This window comes from Nelumbo lutea, chromosome 2, assembly GCF_056320005.1.
Source record: "Nelumbo lutea isolate HS-2025 chromosome 2, American lotus-T2T, whole genome shotgun sequence".
In the NCBI taxonomy this organism is placed as follows: domain Eukaryota; kingdom Viridiplantae; phylum Streptophyta; class Magnoliopsida; order Proteales; family Nelumbonaceae; genus Nelumbo; species Nelumbo lutea.
In genome coordinates, this window is record NC_142685.1 from 96,008,895 (window position 1) to 96,021,760 (window position 12,866).

At 37.2% G+C, this 12,866-nt stretch overlaps 1 pseudogene; it reads left to right on the forward strand.

The window, feature by feature from the left end:
• The first annotated feature begins 11,080 nt into the window (after positions 1–11,080).
• LOC148872175 (wall-associated receptor kinase-like 22 pseudogene) lies at positions 11,081–11,980 on the forward strand (annotated as a pseudogene).
• The last annotated feature ends 886 nt before the right edge of the window (positions 11,981–12,866 follow it).

Consider the following 12,866-nt stretch of genomic DNA (forward strand, 5'->3'; position numbering starts at 1 on the left):
GTATTTCCTAAGATAAAGGTATTTTTCCAAGTAATTGAATCCCTTAGAATCAGCACTATTAATCTCCTTCAACCTCTTCACACAGCAAATCAGTGGTGAAAATTTGGTTTCTCCTCGGTACAATCTCTTCTCCCATTCTTTCTTTCTTTCTCTCTCTCACTCTCTCTTTCTCTTCTTCCCCTTCTTCCCTTTCCTCACCTTCCTGGTACCTCCTCCTCTATTTTTCTTGATCACCGGTGCAACTCTTAAAGCGGCGATCTACTCTCTCCTCCATCCCTTTCTCTTCTCCTTTCTTTATTTCTCTTCTCTATTTTCCTCTTCCTCTCATCCTCTCTTTCTCACTCGTCTAAACTAATGAGGGGTGATTTGGCTCAACCTGCCCATAAGCGGACATGTGGATGCTATCTTCTAATTGGATATCTACTTCGCACTTTGTGCCACCTCAGTAGGCCAAGTCACCTCGGCCAAGATTGAGGACCGAGTAGCTCATGGTAGCCCGACTTGCCGAGGTGACACGTAACCTACTTCTAGAAGCTACCTAACTATCATCGACCTTCACAGGATCATGTCGCGTGTCTTTGGGCCTTATCCACATACCTCCCAGATCAGACGGACTCGATAAGCTTTATCGGCTAGCATGAAGTTCACCTCCTAGTGTGAAACGGACTCTTAACGGAGTGGGCCAAAGATCTTGGAGGTGTTTCGTAAGACCTACAACGACTCGCCTATATAAAGGTATCTACCCCATTAACACAAGGTAGGCGTAATTTACTACTAACTAACACTATTGCATTCAAGATTACTAGCTCACACAACTAGATACTAACTTAAGCAACGAAGCGACCTTGCCTGGTGAGCCACCCTGGGTTCTCTGAGCTATCCTGTCTTGTAGTTCGATTGGTTAATTAAACAACCAATATTCAATCTGCCATCTAGCTAGGTGCAACCAAATCGCACACCATCAATTGGTGTCGTCTGTGGGAACGCGACGAAAAGCTAAGTCTCCATTTTATTCGCTTTCCTTGCATATTTTACTAATGGCCTCTTCAAGCAACACTGAAAAAAGCATCTAGATGAACATCATTGGGGGGTAGGACCCACCTGAATTTAACCCGGAGACCCCTCAGTGACTACTGGCCAGTTCACCATCCCCCTCCCCATGCCAGGGGTATCAACGGTTCAGAGCTAGACGTTTACTACCCAGTCAGTTAATGCACCCTTGCCTCATGTGAGATGTGCCATCCCAGTTGCAGAACCATCTGTGGTTCCTCTTGGGGTCGAAGCACAACTGTTCCATGAGCTCATGCTCCGGGTCATGCAACTTCAGATATAGTAGATCCACTAGTTCCAGTAGTACCAACAATACTACTACTACTACTACCGGGAGTTCCCTCCACTCCATCAAAACAATCCAAACCAGAATTAGACTCAAAACCAGTAGAGCTTCTGCCAGTCTCTCCCCGAGGTCCAGGGCCTTCTCGGGTCCCAACTCCTCGTGGCCAGACCATACCTCGGGACCCAACAGTAGGTTTGTGCACACCACCACCTCAGCAAGAGGTAGATTAGAGAAATCAGCCCATATGCAACCGGCAAAGCAAGACTAATCAGCAGTAGCTAGCGATTGCATCACAAGAACTAGGAACCTTAGGTCAGTAACCAATGGCAGGTAAGAGGCAAGGACCCAGATCAGGACCCCTCTATCCCTCATAACATCCAAGATCCAGTCCGTGTTCACGAGAACATCAGTAATAGAGACCCACTCCCTCTTTCATTCATCTTCAGTTCAAGCATGGTTTCCAAAACTAGACCGGACCATATGGTTAGACTGGAAAACTGATAACTGTTCAACCCTCGGGTCCAGTTATACTATAAATTATTATTTATTAAATAACCATTGAAAAGGTCAAAAAATCATTGATCCGGACGGTCGAACCACTAAACCATTTGACCAGGTAGCAGTTTGTGGGTACCGTAATTCATTTTCATTCGATTTAAAAAAACAAAACAAAAAAATGCCATTCATGTCCCTCGATTCCAGCCATACGAGTTAGGGTTAGAATGAAAGTTCATTTTTGTTCTAACCCTTCCAAGTTCCAGCCTTCCTTCTGCTCAAACCTCATACTCCGACATTGCGACCGATGACTTGCGGCAGCCATGACCGACGAAGAATCATGATAACCGACGACTACGATGGATTTCCTTCCTCTAAAGAGCTTCATCTATGACAGTGAGCAAAAAGGAGCAGCGGCAGATTTCCTTCGTCTTGTAATCAGTAGCAACAAGGAGCAATAAGGAGCAACGACAGTCAACGATTTTGCAGCAGTGGCCGACGATTTTGCAGCAGCGGGTTTCCTTCCTCTTGTAATCAGCAGCAACAAGGAGCTATAGCGGTCGGCGATTTTGTAGCGGCGATCGATAGTGACCTTTGAATTTTTTTGCTTAATTTTTATTAGAAAACTTAATATGATAAAAATTTTCATATGCCAATTATCATATTGGTTTTCATATGATAAACCAAAACCATATTGATTTCCATATGCAAATTATCATGATTCATGAAAATTGCTTAATATTTTGCTTAATTTTTATTGGAAAAAATATGATAAAACAACACCGTCATGATTGATTTTCATATGCAGACCCACTCCCTGTTTCATTCATCTTCAGTTTAAGCAAGGTTTCCAAAACTGGACCGGACCATATGGTTGGACTGGAAAACTGGTAACCTTTCAACCCTTGGGTCCAGTTATACTGTAAATCATTATTTATTAAATAACAATTGAAAAGGTCAAAAAATCATTGATCTGAGCCAACAAACCACTAAACCATTTGACCAGGCAGCAGTTTGTGTGTAGCGGGTAGCGTAATTCATTTTCGTTTGATTTAAAAAAACAAAACAAAAAATGCCATTCATGTCCCTCGATTCCAGCCATACGAGTTAGGGTTAGAATGAAAGTTCATTTTCGTTCTAACCCTTCCAAGTTCCAGCCTTCCTTCCGCTCAAACCTCATACTCCGACAACGCAACCAATGACTTGCAGCAGCCACGACCGATGGTGAATCACGATAACCAATGACTACGATGGATTTCCTTCCTCAAAAGAGCTTCATCGACGACAGTGCGCAACAAGGAGCAGCAGCAGATTTCCTTCTTCTTGTAATCAGCAGCAACAACGAGCAACAAGGAGCAATGGCAGTCGACGATTTTGCAGCAGTGGCCGACGATTTTGCAGCGGCGGGTTTCCTTCCTCTTGTAATCAGCAACAACAAGGAGCAGCAGTGGTTGGCGATCGACAGTGAGCTTTGAATTTTTTGCTTAATTTTTATTAACAAACTCAATATGATAAAAATTTTCATATGCAAATTATCATGTTGGTTTTCATATGATAAAGCAACATCATATTGATTTCTATATACACATTATCATGATTCATGAAAATTGCTAAATTTTTTGCTTAATTTTTATTGGAAAACTTAATATGATAAAACAACACCATCATGATTGATTTTCATATGCAGACCCACTCCCTCTTTCATTCATCTTCAATTCAAGCATGGTTTCCAAAACTAGACCGGACCATATGGTTGGACTGGAAAACTGGTAACCATTCAAACCTCGAGTCCAATTATACTGTAAATCATTATTTATTAAATAACCATTGAAAAGGTCAAAAAATCATTGATCTGAGCGGTCGAACCACTAAACCATTTGACCAGGCAGCAGTTTGTGGGTAGCGTAATTCATTTTCGTTCGATTTAAAAAACAAAACAAAAAAATACCATTCATGTCCCTCGATTCTAGCCATACGAGTTAGTGTTAGAATGAAAGTTCATTTTCGTTCTAACCCTTCCAAGTTCCAGCCTTCCTTCCGCTCAAACCTCATACTCCGACAACGCGACTGACGACTTGCGGCAGCCACGATTGATAGTGAATCACGATAACCGATGACTACGACAGATATCCTTCCTCAAAAGAGCTTCATCTACGACAGTGAGCAACAAGGAGCAGCGGCAGATTTCCTTCATCTTGTAATCAGCAACAACAAGGAGCAACGACAGTCGACGATTTTGCAGCAGTGGCCGATGATTTTGCAGTAGTGGCCGACGATTTTGCAGCGGCGGGTTTCCTTCCTCTTGTAATCAGTAGCAACAAGGAGCAGCGGTGGTCGGCGATTTGGCAGCGACGATCGACAGTAATAAAAATTTTCATATGCAAATTATCATATTGGTTTTCATATGATAAACCAACACCATATTGATTTCCATATGCAGATTATCATGATTCATGAAAATTGCTTAGTTTTTTACTTAATTTTTATTGGAAAACTCAATATGATAAAACAACACCATCATGATTGATTTTCATATGCAGACTATCATGATTCATGAAAATTGCTTAAATTTTTTTGGAAAGCTCAATACAATAAAAATTTTCATATGTAGATTATCATATTGGTTTTCATACATTAAACCATCAACATATTGGTTTTCATATGCTGCACTTGGTTTGTAATCTTTTTATTACTTGTGATTGTGATCTTTTTATTTTTACCGGTCAATGTATGCATGAAGACTTGCTCCGCACTTCTGCCTGATTGACATAAGAGATATGACGGTTTTTTGGCACCAGTAGCTGCTAATAAAGTGGAAGAGGAAGAGATTGGCGAACTAGTCCTAGAAGTTGATGGACTAAGGGGGGAGCGTGGAGAACCATCTGTGCGCAACTCCCTTGAAGGTGGTTTGGAAGGCTCAGCACATCAGGGCATCAGAATACCCATAGAAGAGCATGAGTGCCCTGAAGCTCTCCAAGTGGTCGTCTAGATCAATGCTCCCATCGTAAGTCTCCAAAGTGGGAGCATTGAAGTGAGGCAGGAGCTAGTTTAAGGTAATGAAGTCGGTGAAGGTGTCCATTCGAGTGGATGAGGGGTTTTGACTAGTAGAGACATCACCTTGACCCTCCTTCACCTACCGGATTTGATCTTGGATGGCGCCTATCTACACCAAGAGGTTACCGAGGCATCAGTCGATAGTCGTCTGGACCTCGTTCATGTTCTTTCTCACGCAGAATGGGTTGGCCCTATTTTTGGAGTGCTTGGATGCCGACACATCCCGAGCCTTACGAGCTCAATGATCCTTAAGGAGATTGCGAAGATATGACACTAGTGGGGGAGAGGCATAGCATTGGCCTCTAGCCCTTAGTAGAGGATTGTAGTGGCTAGAGTGTCCTTCATCGTTCCAATTGCTCTCTACATGGTGGTGGTGGTGGCAGTTGTGGTCTTGGAAATTGTCATGGAACCTTACTAGATTACCCCTTCGACTAGGGAGCTAAGAGGTCTTCGGCGGGGGCTTGCTGGCCCGTCGGCTACTGTTGTTAGACGTTGAGGGGTCGACCTTTCCGGGGTCGATCGAGTGCTGGACCAGTGGTGCATGAGTGGAGCATCCACTATACTGCCCTTGGCTCCCAATAGGGTGGCCTCTTCTTAGATGCCCCATCTCATCAACTCTTTGGGCTAGGTTGTCTAGCCTATCGAGGACCAACTTGAATTGGTCCATAGTGACCAAGTTTTGAGCATTGTGTGTGTGGTCTTGTTTATCGGCCATATCAGATGCTTAGTTAATTAAATTAAATTCTTTCTATAGAGGGAAGTCTTAAAAAATGTTTTCCACAAACGGCACCAATTGTTGCTGCCAAGGGCAACAAGGGGATTTTGTTGGTGCCCGAGGCCGATGGGTCTGATCTGTGAGCAAGAGAAGAATAAACGTCAAAGGCCACGGGTGTTATCCTAGGGGTTAAGACTCCAACAATCAAGTTATCCAAGTGACAAAGAGAGGTTGGACCAGGCTTGAGACAAGGGATTAGAACTTAGTCCTTAATAGCTAAGGAAAGTTCTTTTGAGATTCTGAATCAAGAGAGCAAGTGAGAGCAAAATCCTTTTACCTTGAGATGAGTACCCCCTTTTATAATTGACCTTGCCATGGAGTGGTTGGAGGTAGTTAGAGATGTGAGACCAGGATCCCATTTGGCTGATGCCACGAGCCACAATCAAGGCCTGCCAAGTACACCTATATCATGAGTATTTCTTTAGTCTCTAGCTAGCACGCTAGCACACGTTGTATACTTGTATTCACTTGGCTACTACCCCTGACCAGGAACAACGTATATCCAATCAGAAGTTCAGACAATTCTTTTATTTGATTGATCATTGATGTACGAAAACCCGGACCAATCACAATCAGCCTAACCTAGGCCGGTTGGAGGATTATGATCCTATGATCTGGGTGAAGTCTCCTACCCCCAAAATTTCATTTGGGAGTTGAGGTTAATCAACTTCGAGACGAAGTAGTAGCAAACAATAAAAGAAATGTCCTGTACTTTTTTAACATCCCCATATTTTCATATAATATTGTTAAAACCTACCCTCTAATTTCTATATCATTAAAACACCCTTACAATATGCAACTTAGTTAATTGAACTTTTGTTAGGAACTATTTATGTTTTTGTCTAGGAATGATCACATGAATATTTAAAAAAGAAAAACACTCCTACTTAGGGGTGAGTGAATGAAAAAGTTCTATCCGGTATTTAATGGACCAACCTCTAACCACTCTTGAACTCAATTGGTTGGTTCAATTAAAACTAAGGACCTAATCGACTATTTGGTTTGACCATTTTCTCCGATAGAATTGAAATGATCATAACTGAATCCAGTTTGTTTTGGCTCGTTTGGACCCTGATTCCACATTAATGTAAACATTCAACAATTAATGAATATTTAATAATTAACAAGTGTTATTAATTAAAAATCAAAATGGCCTCAAAGTCTAATAGTTGTAATTAATTAACTATTATTAATTAAAAGTTAGAATAGGCCCAAAGCCTAATGCCAATGGGGAATTGCCAAATTGGTTGTTATTGACAAATAATTAATAATTACTCCAGGTTTTAATTAACTATTATTAATTAAACGTTAGAATGGGCCTAAAGCCCAATTGGGAATTGCCAAATTGGTCATTGGGAAAGATAATAATTAATAAGCATTAAACATTAAATGGAACATTAAATATTTAGTGTACTTTATCAAATAAAAGCACTAGTTCGGTTTGGTTGAAAATCTCAGCAAAACCCAACAAAAACCAATAGCGATTTTTTTAAAAATATAAAAATCGAACAGAACCAATACTCGAATTAACCGAAGCAAACAAACTTATTCGTTTGGTTCAGTTCGGTTTTTAGTTTACCATCTGAATTTGAACACCCCTACTTGAACCAACCCTACCTAATCTCTTATCGGGTAGGGTTTGGATCCAAATTCTTAGAACCTACCCCCACCCTGGTCTAAGGGTTTATCCTACCCAAACCAACCTGAAGAATCAATATTGAAATTGGAATTACCTTGAAATAAATTCCAAAAATATTTTAAGAATTTGACGATTTGAACTTAAGCACTTGACCATTGAGTCAACTAAGTGATTTGATCATTTTTCTTCAATTTAATATTTGATTGTGTGTGATATGAGAGTTTGTTAGATGTATTTTTGGAATAAAAAACCTAGATCCATACCGTTTCACATTTTCTACTCATTTGAAGAGGTCACATGCCCATATCCACATACAAAATACAAACAATTCCTAATGATATGTCAATTAAGTATAATTGCATATTATAAGGGTGTCTTAGTAATATGCAAACTAGAAAGTAGGTTTTAATAAATACATGAAATTATAGGATGGACATAATTATATGGTCAATCTAATGAATGTGAAATGAGGGAGTTGCACTTGCTCAATTGCTCTTTACTGGAGGTAGATGCCCATCTTTTGGTATCTTATGACTTTTGCCTTTTGCACCACTAGTAAATGTTCACACGCATTGAATATGGAAATATGATAAAATTTAAATTTTCTTATTAGAGATTATATAAAAATGATAAATAATTAATCGAAGCATAATGTAATTGATATCATAAAAGTGATACCAATTAGGTCGTTATCATCATCATCTAAGAGCCTTGTCCAAACTATATGGGATTAGATACATGAATCCTCTTTCACCATTCAATTCTCTTAAATGCTATACCTGTTGTTAAATGTATGGGAACTTATATTATTTTTTAGGACTTCCAAATAGGTCATTCTCAATTCCCTCGACTCTTCTAGCCCCCATAACATTAAATTCATCACCTTCTTAAATAGATGTTATGTATGGTTTTGCATGTAAATGATCAAACTTTAGGGGTAAGCATGGGTCGATTCAATTTAGTTCCATGGAAGAACCTTGAACCTACTCTATAGAGGTCAATTCTAGGTTTTTGAAACTGGAACCTACCCTGTGAAGGTTGGTTCTAGGGTCGGCTCTAGCCTTGGCTGTTTCGAGGTTAGTGCCAAGGTTTACCCATGGAACCTGTTCTTTCTTTACTCTCCCCATTAAAAAAAAAAATTAAACATGTCCTTTAAAAACTTGGTTTTTAATAATCATAATATATAATTTAAAATTTATATTATCTTTATTGATCAAATCGAGTAATTTAATATGTAAATTACCATAATGTATTAATATATGGTTCAAAATTTGTCATTATAATTTAAATTTTGTAAATATTACCTTTTACATTATTTATTATATGCATTCAAATATTAAAATGAAAACAAATGATCAAATCACTTAAGTAACATGATGGTCAAGTGAGACCATGGATTTTGTAACCATGAGTGCATGGATTCAAATATTCACATCCTTAAAAATATTTTGGGGTTTATTTCAAGGCAAGTTCGGTTCCAAGGTCAGTTCAACCAAGGCTAGTTCACCAGGTCAGTTCAGGTAGGATAAACCCCTATACCCTAGAACTAACCTAAGTGGGGGCCGATTCCAAGAATTTGATATCTGACCCTACCCTATAACAGAATGGGTAGGGCCAGTTTAAGACTGGTTCAAGATCGGTTTGATTCGGTTCTAGGTAGAACCTACCCATTTGTTCATACCTAATTAAACCATCTTAATCTACTTTCTATCATTTTCCCCTTTTGGAGCTAATCTTAGGTTCCTTCATATGCTATCAATCAAGTGGTATTCATTAAAATTCATTGGGGGTATGATCGGTTAAAACTCTTTTGGTATCATACCTTTTATAATATTGGTTTTATCCCATGGTCAAATCAACTATTTAATTTGGTTAACCCATCACTTGACAATGATTTTGGTTCCATTTACCACCAAACCACTTACTTCCTTGCAAAAGACCTTTATTTGATTAGCAACATGGTGATTTAATTGAACCATTTGACATAGTTAGTGGGATAACCAATTAGACATCAAATTTTCTAATTTTTGTATTCCACTTCTATCATTAATAAAAACAATTCGTATTTTCTACACTTCATTTTTAATATGCCATATATATAATGTTAGACATGTGCCCAAAATTGTTCTATTATATTTTTTGTATTTTTTATAACTTTTTGTATTTCTTTATTTTAAAAAATTTATTTTTTAATTATGACACCATGGGTTAACCAATTTGATCCAAATGGTTGAACCACAAACCTACCACCTAAATAGAAAATGGTTTCATTTTTTATTGATTTTAAATTTTATATTCTATTTCCATATTTATTTTAACAATTTGATTTTAAATTTCATATTTATCATATTTATTTTTTGAGTTGCCATTGTATGACCTAGGTTTTTGCCTACTCGATTTGGGCATTTCTATTAAAAATACTTCCTTTCTTCTATTTTAATAAAGTTTTAATTTATAAAAATGTATCATATTTATGTTTAATATGATGATATATAATAATAGTGGTGCCCCAAAATTTTGTACAGATTTTCTTTATTTTTTTATGTTGTTTGTATATTTATTTATTTTTAAGTTTTATTATTTAATTATGGCATCATGGGTTGACCCATTTGACCTAGATGGTTGAACTACTTACCCACCACCTAGATGGAAAAAAGGGTTTAATTTCTAGGGTGATTTTAAAAATATAGGTTTTTATAACATGAAAATAATTGTTTATATACTTAAGTAATAGAATGTAATGATAAAAAATACCTTAAATATATGATTCAGAAAATAGGAGTTAATGCCTTAAATATAGAATTTAATGAGAGAGAATTGAATGAACTGAGTAGTAGTATTGAAAATATATTTTTTGCCCCCAAAATAAAGAATGTCCAAATCCAAAATGAGTGTTATTTTTGTCTAGAGAGTTCTAAAAATAAATAGGAGTTATTACCTTAAATATTAGATTTAATGAGAGTGAATTGAATGAACTGAATAATGGTATTAAAGTTGCATTTTTGTCCCCAAAATAAAAGGTGTCCAAATTCAAAACGAGGGATATTTTAGTCACAAAAAATTTCAGAAATCTCAGGCCTCATTCGTGCTTTTTATAGTAGTATAGATATAGATAGATATAGATCTATAGAGGATGCTCAAGTCATTGTCTCTGAGTGTTCTTGATTACCCCTTTTGCTTAGGTCTGATTTTATGGTGTTGTATTTTTCACGTTTCTTACTATTTATTTTTCATGATTTGATTGTAATATGAGCATTTATGAATGACTCTAACTAGGGCCTTTATACATGATTTGATTGCTTAGGTTGCTTCTTGATATTTCTTTTATACATCATACAACCACTCTAAACTTTTATGGCATGCATGCCATGCCATTATGCACATTTTTTGTTCAAAGATGTATGTGTGATCAGAGATTTTTAAACAAAGTTCATACATAGGCTTTGTTGCATTAAAATCTTCTATTTGTTAGCTTCCTCTTACTTATGTTATCCATAACTACTTAATTTCCATGGATCATGCAGGTATAGGTTTAGGTATGATGCTACTTCTAGCTAGTTATTGGTTATACAATGTTTTGAAGAAAAGACAAATAAAGAAATGCAAAGGAATTTTCTATAAAAGAAATGGTGGCATGCTATTAGAACAACAAATTTCATCGAAAGAAGGCAATGTTGAGAAAATAAAAGTTTTTATGGTAGATTAATTAGCAAAGGCAACTGATCAATATAATGAAAATCGAATTCTTGGTCAAGGGGGACAGGGTACAATTTATAAAGGTATGCTATCAGATGGAAGAATTGTAGCTATCAAGAAATCCAAGATAGTAGACGAGAGTCAACTTGAGCAATTCATCAATGAGGTTGTCATACTTTTTCAAATCAATCATAGGAATGTGGTTAAATTGTTGGGTTGTTGTTTAGAGACAGAAGTTCATCTACTGGTTTATGAATTCATCTCTGGTGGAACACTTTTCTACAATATCCATTATCAAAGTGAAGGTTTCTTGTTAACACGGGACAATCGCTTAAGAATTGCCACAGAAGTTGCAGGAACAATTGCTTATTTACACTCAACAACTTCTATACCAATTTACCACAGAGACATAAAGTCTTCAACCATCCTCTTGAATGACAAAGGTAGGGCTAAGGTGTCTGATTTTGGGACTTCAAGATCAATTGCAATTGATAAAACCCACTTAACCACCATGGTACAAGGGACCTTTGGATATTTGGATCCTGAGTATTTTCAATCAAGTCAACTCACAGAAAAGAATGATGTTTATAGCTTTGGGGTTGTTCTTGTGGAGCTCCTAACCGGGGAGGAACCATTTTCATTCACTAGACCATTAGAAGGGAGAAGCATAGTCACACATTTCATTTCTGCAATAATGGAGAATCGTCTCTTTGAAATTCTTGATGCTCAAGTCTTGAAAGATGGTAGAGAACATGAACTCCAAAAGGTTGCCAACATTGCAAAGATATGCTTGAGTTTAAATGGAAAGGAAAGGCCAACAATGAAAGAAGTTGCATTGGAACTCGAGGGATTGAGGAGGTCCGAAGGATATTCTCATGTTGAATGGAACATTCAAGAGGTGGAATGCATCATAGATAAACCTATGGGCCTTTGGGATACAGGTTCAACTTCAACAGGATGCAAAAGTATGGAAACAACAAGTTGATGAACAACCATTACTGCAGAATCCATCCCTCTAGTCATATTTACTAAGATATAGATATTAGAAACTTTAGTTGTTGCATTCTAACGAGTATTGCATTTGTGTTGTGTGTCCTCTCTCATGTTTATCAATACCCATATGTCCTTGCTGTTTCACCATAAGTGTGTTTTATACATTTTAGTTATTAATTCACAAATCCAGCTAAATAACTAATGGATTTCTACTTGGTTGAAGGAAAATAAAAAAGTTGACTATTAGCATAATTAAGTTGACAAATAAAGTTTAGGGGGCATGAAGGAATAAGATGAATTATGAGGGTTTTATAATAGATCCCTCTTTGATCATTCTGCATCAATCCAAATACAGAGACTTTGGATCCAAACCATGGAAATGCGAGCTATTTGTAGTATGGCCACAAGACCACATGTAAACCTTGCTCTGCTCTGATCTATTTCAACCCCTGTTGATTCTCCATTCATTTTGTACTATGTAATACTAAAATGGAAAAAGGATAAAAAACCCAAGCCTCAAATTTAGTGGGCCACGCACGGAAAACGTTGTCAGATTTGCTAGTGTCTTAGGTATCTGTTTATCTTAACTTGAATTCTAGTTTAATCTTATTGAAAGTGATTCACTATGGATTCACCCCATATACTTGACTTATTTATACTATTCATCATCGAAACACAATCCAAATTTTGATTAAAATCTGATATATCAATAGAGATAAGATCCAACTTATATTCAAATACAGGCGAATCTAATGTGTAATCTACCCATATTCGATTCTACTAGATGTTTTTATAGCCCTATGTTTTGGTGCAGAGAGGGCAAAGTGATGTATCATTTTGTATATTGCCTAATGATAATTGACAAAACATAATTATCT